At 36.1% G+C, this 9,207-nt stretch overlaps 1 non-coding gene across 1 annotated transcript; it reads right to left on the bottom strand.

Moving 5' to 3' along the window:
- Positions 1-5,047: 5,047 nt before the first annotated feature.
- On the bottom strand, positions 5,048-5,154 carry LOC128289993 (small nucleolar RNA R71). The gene has a single exon (XR_008279633.1). It is a non-coding gene; the product is annotated as a small nucleolar RNA R71 (small nucleolar RNA).
- Between the last annotated feature and the right edge of the window lie 4,053 nt (positions 5,155-9,207).

Below are 9,207 nucleotides of genomic sequence, written 5' to 3'. Positions count from 1 at the left end.
TCATCAAATCCATAAAAATAGTAGGTGCATTAGTACGTCCAAAAGGCATAACTAGAAACTCATAATGTCCATACCTCGTTCAAAAAGCAATTTTAGGCACATTGGAGTCTCTGACTCGCAACTGATAATAACCCGATCTCAAATCTATCTTCGAAAACACTGAAGCCCCTTTCAACTGATCAAACAGGTCGTCAATCCTTGGAAACGGATATTTATTCTTTATAGTTACCTTATTTAGCTGGAAATAATCAATACACATTCTCATAGTTCCATCTTTCTTTTTTCACAAATAGAACTAGTGCACCCAAGGAGAGAAACTCGGTTGTGCAAAACCTCTATCTGTTAACTCTTGTAACTGTGCTTTCAACTCTTTTAATTCAGTAGGTTCCATCCAATACGGAGCTATTGAAATCGGAGTCGTCCCCAGTACTAACTCAATACCAAACTCTACCTCTCGGATAGGTGGCAAACCCGGTAATTCTTCAGGAAACACATCCAGATACTTGCACACTATCAAACACATAAGCAAAGTAGGCTTCACATACTTTAGAGCTAACATCGCATACTTCCTCAGATTGAACTGTTGTATCTTTTGTCCCTCTCTGACTGCCACCTACATTACCTAAATTCATAGGTGGTCTGCCTCGCACTGACATATTACTTGGTCTTGCATTCTGAACAGTGTTTTGCTCGGCAAACATCGGGTAATCTTGGATAAAATGATCCATCGATCCACATTTAAAACAAGATCGTTCATGCAATCTGCAATCTCTAGAATGCCATTTACCACAATGTTTGCACTCAACTCTTTTCTGTCAAACATTGCCAACACTTGCTATCGAAGTGGCTCGTGAACTCACAGGGGGTTGGTCTCAATCTTGTCTAGAAAAGTCTGAAGTGGCTTTAGATCGACTAGAATTATCTCTAAACTTCTTCAATGCTGAGTGAAAATTCTTACCCGATGATCTTTTACGGGAATCTTTAGCTTCAAAATCAGCTTTTCTTTCCTCTTTTCTAAGTTCTTTAGCTTTGCAAGCTCGCTCAACAAGTACTACGAACTCTTTTATCTCAAGTATGCCTACTAGCAATTTAATGTCTTCATTCAAATCGTCTTCGAATCTTTTACACATAATCGCTTCAGTTGAAACACATTCACGGGCATATCGACTGAGTCTCACGAATTTTCGCTCATACTCTGTTACGGTCATACGACCCTGTTTCAATTCCAAAAATTCTTTTCGTTTCTGGTTGATAAATCTTTGGCTGATGTATTTCTTACGGAACTCAGTTTGAATGAATTCCCATATCACTCACTCTTTTAGAACCACCTGTGTCTCATAGCAGGGATATGGCACATTTTAAGCACTCATCCGGGGTATAAGATAATTCATCAAACACACAGATAGTATTATCAAGCCAAAATTCAGCTTGCTCAGCATTATCATTATCAGTAGCTCTGAATTCTTTAGCCCCGTGTTTTCTAATTTTATCAACAGGAGGCTTGTTAAATCTCATCGGATCAATCATCGGAGGTACCACAAGTATCAGAGATAGATTATTCAGGGGTGGAGGTTGTTGTGTAGCCGGGTTAGTTCGAATATATTGAGTAAACCAATCATTCATCATTTGATAGAAGGCTTATTTAGCCTCCCCCTCATGGCTACTCGAGATAGGTCGAGATTCAACTGGCGCTGTCCCTTGCGCGGGAGCAGGCGCTACACTCTCGACATCATCAACTACAGCTCTGTCGGGATCCATTTACTATATGAAAGCACATTTTCAAATGTCAGAAGTCATCACACTATCGCAATAATATTTATGGCATGTATAGCTAAACTCACACAAGCTACGTAACTCCTAGAATTGATTAAACCGTAGCTTTGATACCAATAAAAGTAACACTCCTAACCTGTATTCGTCGCCATATTAGGGTTACGAGGCATTAGTAAACATAAGTATAGTTTTGAACATTCTCATTTGCTAACACAAGTCATATTCATAAATATATATAAACATATTTACACTTATTAAATATACAATTTACTAACAAAACGTATCTAATACTTATTCAATATTAAACTTCATAATTTATACCTATTTTACCAACCACATAAACATCATATACATATATACACTTCCATTACAAACCAAATCATAATGACAAACATCATTTAATTACACATACATACACATGTACATGTATGTAATCAACATCTTACTCATTGTCCAAATTACAATACCTTTACAAGATATAATATGTCTTAAATAACCTTTACCATATTCGAATTATATATATATATATATATATCATCAATGCCCATACACATTTAACACCTATACCACACTTATCAATCAATTTCATCTATATACTTTATCTATATACAATTAAAACTGAATCATTTAACTATATTTATGAAAATTTATATACACCATAACCAACTTATCAACCATAATCAAACTATTTCCAAAACATATACTACAAATCACATATACCATTCGTTCATAGTATATAACATTATAACCACATCCATTAACCACTAATACCACATATAAATTAAACCACAAGTTCACTTCATATCATTTATGGTATTTATATATATATATATACCTTGACCGAACTTCATCACCTTTAGCACTTATATTTTTATCACCTAAATTAATCACATAACCAAATCATCAAGATCATATTCAATTCACTCCATCATCATTCACGCATAGCACAATTAAATATTATACCTGAAATAACATAAATTCATCAATCAACTTAGCCATTTTCGCATGGCTTTAGTTATACATACTATAATTCAACATTTCATAATAAAACACATTTAAGCATATATATACCATAATTTAAGTTCAATAATTTAAATACCACAGCTGTGGATAGTGTGGTGAACTTTGCTGACGATCCCCAAGCTTGTAACTTGAATCCAAAATCTATAAAACAAAAACACATATATATACACAGAGTAATGATAAACCGTAATTTATACATATTTTTATCCCATGCTTAACCCATTTATGAATGGTTTCTCCTTAGATTTGGTGAATTCAATGCTCCTAATCCTTTAATTTCATGTTTTATACTTAGGAGAGCATAAAAGAGTAAAAAGAGCAAGAAACGGGCCGAAAACAGAGAAAATGGACCCACATAGGAAATCAACACGGCCTGGACTTCTTCACACGGACGTATCACATGACCATGTCTATTTGGCAGGATTGAAGCATGACTTACACGGGTAGACTACACGCCCATGCCTATTCAACAGCCTTGACCACGGGCTGGAGCAATTGCACACGGGCGTGTCCCTGCCAAGCCCAAGTATAGTCCTATTCAGAAAAGGCCAATTTTTAGGGCTCTTAGGCATCCAAAAGCCTATTTAAACACCTGATGAAGCACTTAAGAGGGGGACACAGAGTAGGAAGCAAGGAATTACTCAAGGAAAGCCGATTGATCCATCTCATAAGCCGGATTCATCATCAAGACTGAAGATCTCCCTTCAAGTTCCTTCAGGAGTTTTGGGTTTTCTTATGTTTTTTTATCTTTATGCTTTTGAGATGTTTTCTTTCATAAGTATGAATTAAACCCCCTAAATACCTAAGGGGAATGAAACCTAAGACGTATCTTGTTATTATTATTTGAATTGTATGATAAATATTTGACTTATTCTTGATTATGTGTTCTTAATTCTTGTTTTGATATTCCAGGATATTGATTCAAGTTAAGCTCTTATTTAGAGGAGGAATAGACCCTGTCTAAGAGTAAATTTGCCATAATTAAGTAGAGTTGATTGCACGCCTAGAGATAGGGTGATAAGGTTTAGCCAGATTAGGGTGAAACCTAATAAAGGAATCTATAAATCGAGTTAATGTAATTCTAAGGTGTTAATTAGAAAGAGATTTCAATTATTCAACCTAGGGTTAGACATTATTAGTCTCAAGAGAGATAATAATATAACTTAGGGATTTCTATGGATCAAGTCAAATGAATAAATCGTCTGATTCAGAGTCAAATAACAAGTGAAGTCTAAGTGGATTTTTCCTTAGGTATTGTCTTCATCAATTGAATTTTCCCAAAAGTAATTTCCCAAATTTTCTTACTATGCATTCTTAGTTAGTAATTAGTTTAGATAACCAAACCTCTTAATTTTTAGGCTAGATAATAAAAAGGAAGTAAATACTTGTACTCGTAGTTCCTTTAGGTTGGCCAATCCGATCTTGCTGAACTATACTACTGTTCGATAAGTACACTTGCCTTAGTCGTGATAATAAGTTAGTCTCAAGAATGATTATTTCATAAATCTTTAAAACCTATCACGAATATCACGTCTCAAGTTTTTGGCGCCGTTGCCGGGAACTAGGATATTAGGAACACTCGATTTTTATTACTTCAGCCATTTTACTTTTATTATAATTTAAATTTTTATTTTCTTTTCTAATTCTTCATTTATTCTCTTTTGACAGGTTTTTCTAGTTTATGACCAGAAGAAACCCATCAGGACCACTACTTTTTGATGGTGAGATCAACTGCATAGTTCGCAGAAACCGAAGAGAAATAAGGCAAAGCTTATGATACACAGAAGAGTAAGAGGACGATACTTCAACCACAACTGAGGAGATGGCTGAAAACCAAGAAAACCCGCTACCTCCTGCGATTGCTGTTAATCAGAATCCTGCTCCTCGCACTATGTATGATTATGCTAAACCTTCTTTAATAGGAACTGAATCGAGCATAGTTAGACCTGCTGTTGTTGCAAATAATTTTGAACTAAAACCTAACGCCATTTAAATGATCCAACAGTTTGTTCAGTTTGATGGTTTACAGGACGAGGATCCCAACGCTCACTTGGCAAATTTCTTAGATTTTTGCGACACTTTAAAAATTAATAGCGTTTCTGATAATGCCATTTGCCTTCGGTTGTTTTCCTTTTCGTTAAAGAATAAGGGTAAACAGTGGTTTAACTCGTTGCCACGAGGATCAATCACTACTTGGGAACAGATGACTGAAAAATTTTTATTAAAATATTTTTCACCGTCTAAAACAGCCAAATTACGTAATGATATCTCCTCTTTTGTGCAGATGGATTTAAAAACACTCTACGATGCATGGGAGAGATACAAGGACCTTTTACAAAGATGCCCTCACCATGGGTTACCACTCTGGCTACAAGTCTAAATGTTTCACAATGGCTTGAACCTTTCGACTCGGCAGATGGTTGACGCAGCTGCTAGTAGAACCATTAATAATAAGACACCTGAAGATGCCTACGAATGTATAGAGGAGATGTCACTGAATAACTATCAGTGGTAAGTCATGAGGACAAAGCCAACGAAAACAGCTGATGTTTATAACGTCGATTCAGTCACCATGCTCTTTAATCAGGTAGAACTTTTGAATAAGAAAATTTATGGTTTTCTTAGTTCTTCACAGGTTCACCCAGTAATGCAGTGCAAAGCAAGTGGAGGTGGATCAAGCAATTTAGAATCCCACTCTATGGCCACAACATGGAGAACGAGCAGTTAAATTAAATGGGTAATAATCCTCGATCTCAAAATAATCCTTATAGTAATACTTATAATGCAGGTTGGAGGAACCACCCAAATTTCTCATGGGGAGGCCAAGGGAACCAAAGACCACCACCTCTGGGGTTCCAACAACCACCCTACCAACAAGAGAAAAAGTCGAACCTTGAAGAGATGCTAACAAAATTCATCCCAGCGTTAGATACTCATGTTTAAAATATCGAGACAGCACTTAAAAATCAACAAGCGTCGATCCAAGGGCTCGAAACTCAGATAGGTCAGCTCACTAAATTGATATATGAAAGACCACCAGAAGCCACTACAAGAAGCTGATAGAAAGGAGGTTGAACACGAAAACAATGACAACTTAATGCCAAAAGAAAATAAACCACCAATCCCATACCCAGCAAAGTTGAAGAAAGACTGCATGGATACACAATTCGATAAATTTCTTGAACTTTTTAAACAACTGCATATTAACTTACCTTTTGTTGAAGCTATATCGCAAATGCCTACATATGCAAAATTCTTAAAGGAACTTCTAACAAACAAAAGAAAGTTTGAAGACTTATCTATAGTGGAGCTTAATGAAGAGTGCTCAGCCATACTCCAAAACAAAATGCCAACCAAACTGAAAGACCTAGGAAGTTTTACTATTCCCTGTTTAATTGGTAGTGTGAATGTTGATAAAGCACTAGCTGATTTAGGCGCCAGCATTAATTTGATGCCATATAAAATGTTTAAACAACTTGGTCTTGGGGAACCTAAACCCACTAGGATGAGTATTCAAATAGCTGATAGATCTATTAAATATCCTAGGGGAATTATAGAGGACATACTTGTAAAAGTAGATAAATTTATATTCCCTGTTGATTTCGTTGTGCTTGACATGGATGAAGATGTTGAGGTGCCTTTAATTTTTGGTCGGCCATTTTTAGCCACTGCTGGAGCTGTAATTGATGTGGGTGATGGTAAATTGGTACTTAGAGTAGGTGATGAAGAGATTATTTTTAAAATTTATGATGTCATGAGATTTTCTAGAGAACAAGATGACTCATGTTATTTTATCAACTCTATTGATCATGCTACTCAAGATTATTTTCAGGAAATCGCACACAAGGACACGATGGAACCGTGCCTCGCACAAGGAGAGGGGATGGATGATGATTCTGATATAGGAATCGAACAAAACTCCAATGAAACCTCCCCAAAACTAGCAGAATATGAGGGAATTAAGGTAAAAGATGAACTTAAGCAAAAACCCTCTATTGACGAACCTCCCAAACTGGAACTTAAACAATTGTCGAATCACTTGTAATATGCATTCCTTGGAAATAATTCCACATTACCGGTAATTATTACATCCAACTTTCAACCCAAGGAGAAAAAGGAATTACTTCAAGTTTTGAGAAAGCATAAAAGGGCCATAACTTAGAAAATTTCTGACGTTAAAAGGATCAGCCCTTCTTTTTACACCTACAAAATTTTAATGGAAGATGAATATAAACAATGAGTGCAAGCCCAAAGACGACTGAACCCCAACATGAAGGAAGTTGTTAAAGCTGAGGTAATTAAACTCGTAGATCTTTGGAATTATTTATCCTATTTCGGCGGTTCTTGGGTGAGTCCGGTCTGAGTTGTTCCTAAGAAAGGAGGCATGATTGTTGTAGCCAATGAGAAGAATGAATTAATGCCAACAAGGACGATCCACAAAGTTGGAGAGTGTGCATTGATTATAGGAAGCTAAATGATGCCACGAGAAAAGACCACTTTCCCCTTCCATTCATTAACCAAATGTTGGAAAGATTGTCAGGACACATGTAATACTGCTTTTTAGACGGACTCTCTAGCTATTTCCAAATCCCAATAGCTCCTGAAGATCAAGAAAAGACAACATTTACATGTCCATATGATACGTTTGCTTATCATAGAATGCCTTTTGGATTATGTAACGCTCCTGCTACTTTTCAGCGCTGCATGATGGCCATTTTTGACGAACTCATAAAAGACGTCATGGAGGTATTTATGGATGATTTTTCAGTTTTCGGTAACTTTTTCCATCTTTTCCTAAAAAATTTAAAACGAGTGTTAATAAGATGTGAGGAAACAAACCTTCTGCTTAACTGGGAAAAATGTCACTTTATGGTTCAAGAAGGTATTGTGTTAGGACATAAAATTTCTAGTAGAGGGATTGAGGTTGATAAATCTAAAATTAAAACCATTGAAAAACTACCCCCTAATTCGGTTAAGGCTATTAGGAGCTTCTTAGGACATGCTGGGTTTTATAGAAGATTTATTAAAGACTTTTCTAAAATAGTTAAGCCTTTGACTAAATTACTAGAAAAAGATGTGCCTTTTAATTCCGATCAGGAGTGTTTAGAAGCATTTAATACTTTAAAGGATAAACTGACTAAAGCTCCAATTATAATTGCACCTAATTGGAATTCACCTTTTAAACTAATGTGCGGTACGAGTGATTTTGCAGTAGGTGCAGTTTTGGGACAGCGAAGAGATAAACATTTTCAACCTATCTATTATGCTAGAATGACTTTGAAAGTTGCACAAAAAAACTACACCACCACGGAGAAAGAGCTGCTAGCTGTGGTTTTTGCATTCGATAAATTTAGACCATATTTAATATTGTCTAAAGTTGTCGTTTATACTGACCATTCCGCTCTTCGCCACCTTTTGAATAAAACTGATGTAAAACCTTGACTCATTCGATGGATCTTATTATTGCAAGAATTTGACTTGGAGATTAAGGATAAGAAAGGAGCTGAAAATCTTGCGGCTGGCCATCTCTCCAGGCTTGAAAAATCAAGTACCAAAGAACCAGATGACATTGAAATAAATGATTCATTCCCTGAAGAACAATTTTTTGCTATATCTGATTCTGAGGTACCTTAGTTTGTAGATATTGCAAATTTTTTAGCTGCTAACATTATCCCAAAAAGGTTGACACATCAGCAAAAGAAGCGATTCTTCACTGATGTGAAAAACTACTTCTGGAAATACCCTTTTCTTTTCTGTAAATGTGTAGATCAAATCATTAGGAGATGCGTTACAAGGACAGAAGCATTGAAAATCTTGGAACATTACCACTTAGGACCGGCTGGAGGACATTACGGTGGAAATAAGACCGCACATAAAGTCCTCAAATCAAGTTTTTATTGGCCCACTCTATTGAAAGACACCAACAGGTATGTTACTTCTTGCGACAAATGTCAAAGGACAGGTAAAATATCCAAACATGATGAAATGACTTAGACATATATGCTCTCATGTGAAATATTTGACTTTTGGGGTATCGACTTCATGGGTCCATTCCCTATTTTATTCGGGAATAAATACATCTTAGTAGTTGTTGATTATTAGTAGTTGTTGATTATATGTCCAAATGGGTAGAAGCCTAAGCTTTACCTACTAATGATGCTAGAGCAGTAGTACGATTCCTTAAGAAACTTTTCTCTCGATTTGGTACACCTAGAGCAATTATCATTGATAGGGGTACTCATTTTTGTAACGCCCAATTTGACAAGACCCTTAAGAAATATGGAGTTCATCACAGAACAGCTACCCCTTATCACCTTCAAACTAGTGGCCAAGTTGAAGTAGCCAACCGAGAGCTTAAATGTATCCTAGAAAAGAAAGTAGAAGTAAACAGGAAGGATTAGGCGATGAAGG

This window comes from Gossypium arboreum, chromosome 2, assembly GCF_025698485.1.
Source record: "Gossypium arboreum isolate Shixiya-1 chromosome 2, ASM2569848v2, whole genome shotgun sequence".
Classification (NCBI taxonomy): domain Eukaryota; kingdom Viridiplantae; phylum Streptophyta; class Magnoliopsida; order Malvales; family Malvaceae; genus Gossypium; species Gossypium arboreum.
Note: the sequence above shows the minus strand (reverse complement) of the source record. Positions and strands in the feature narration are given on the sequence as shown.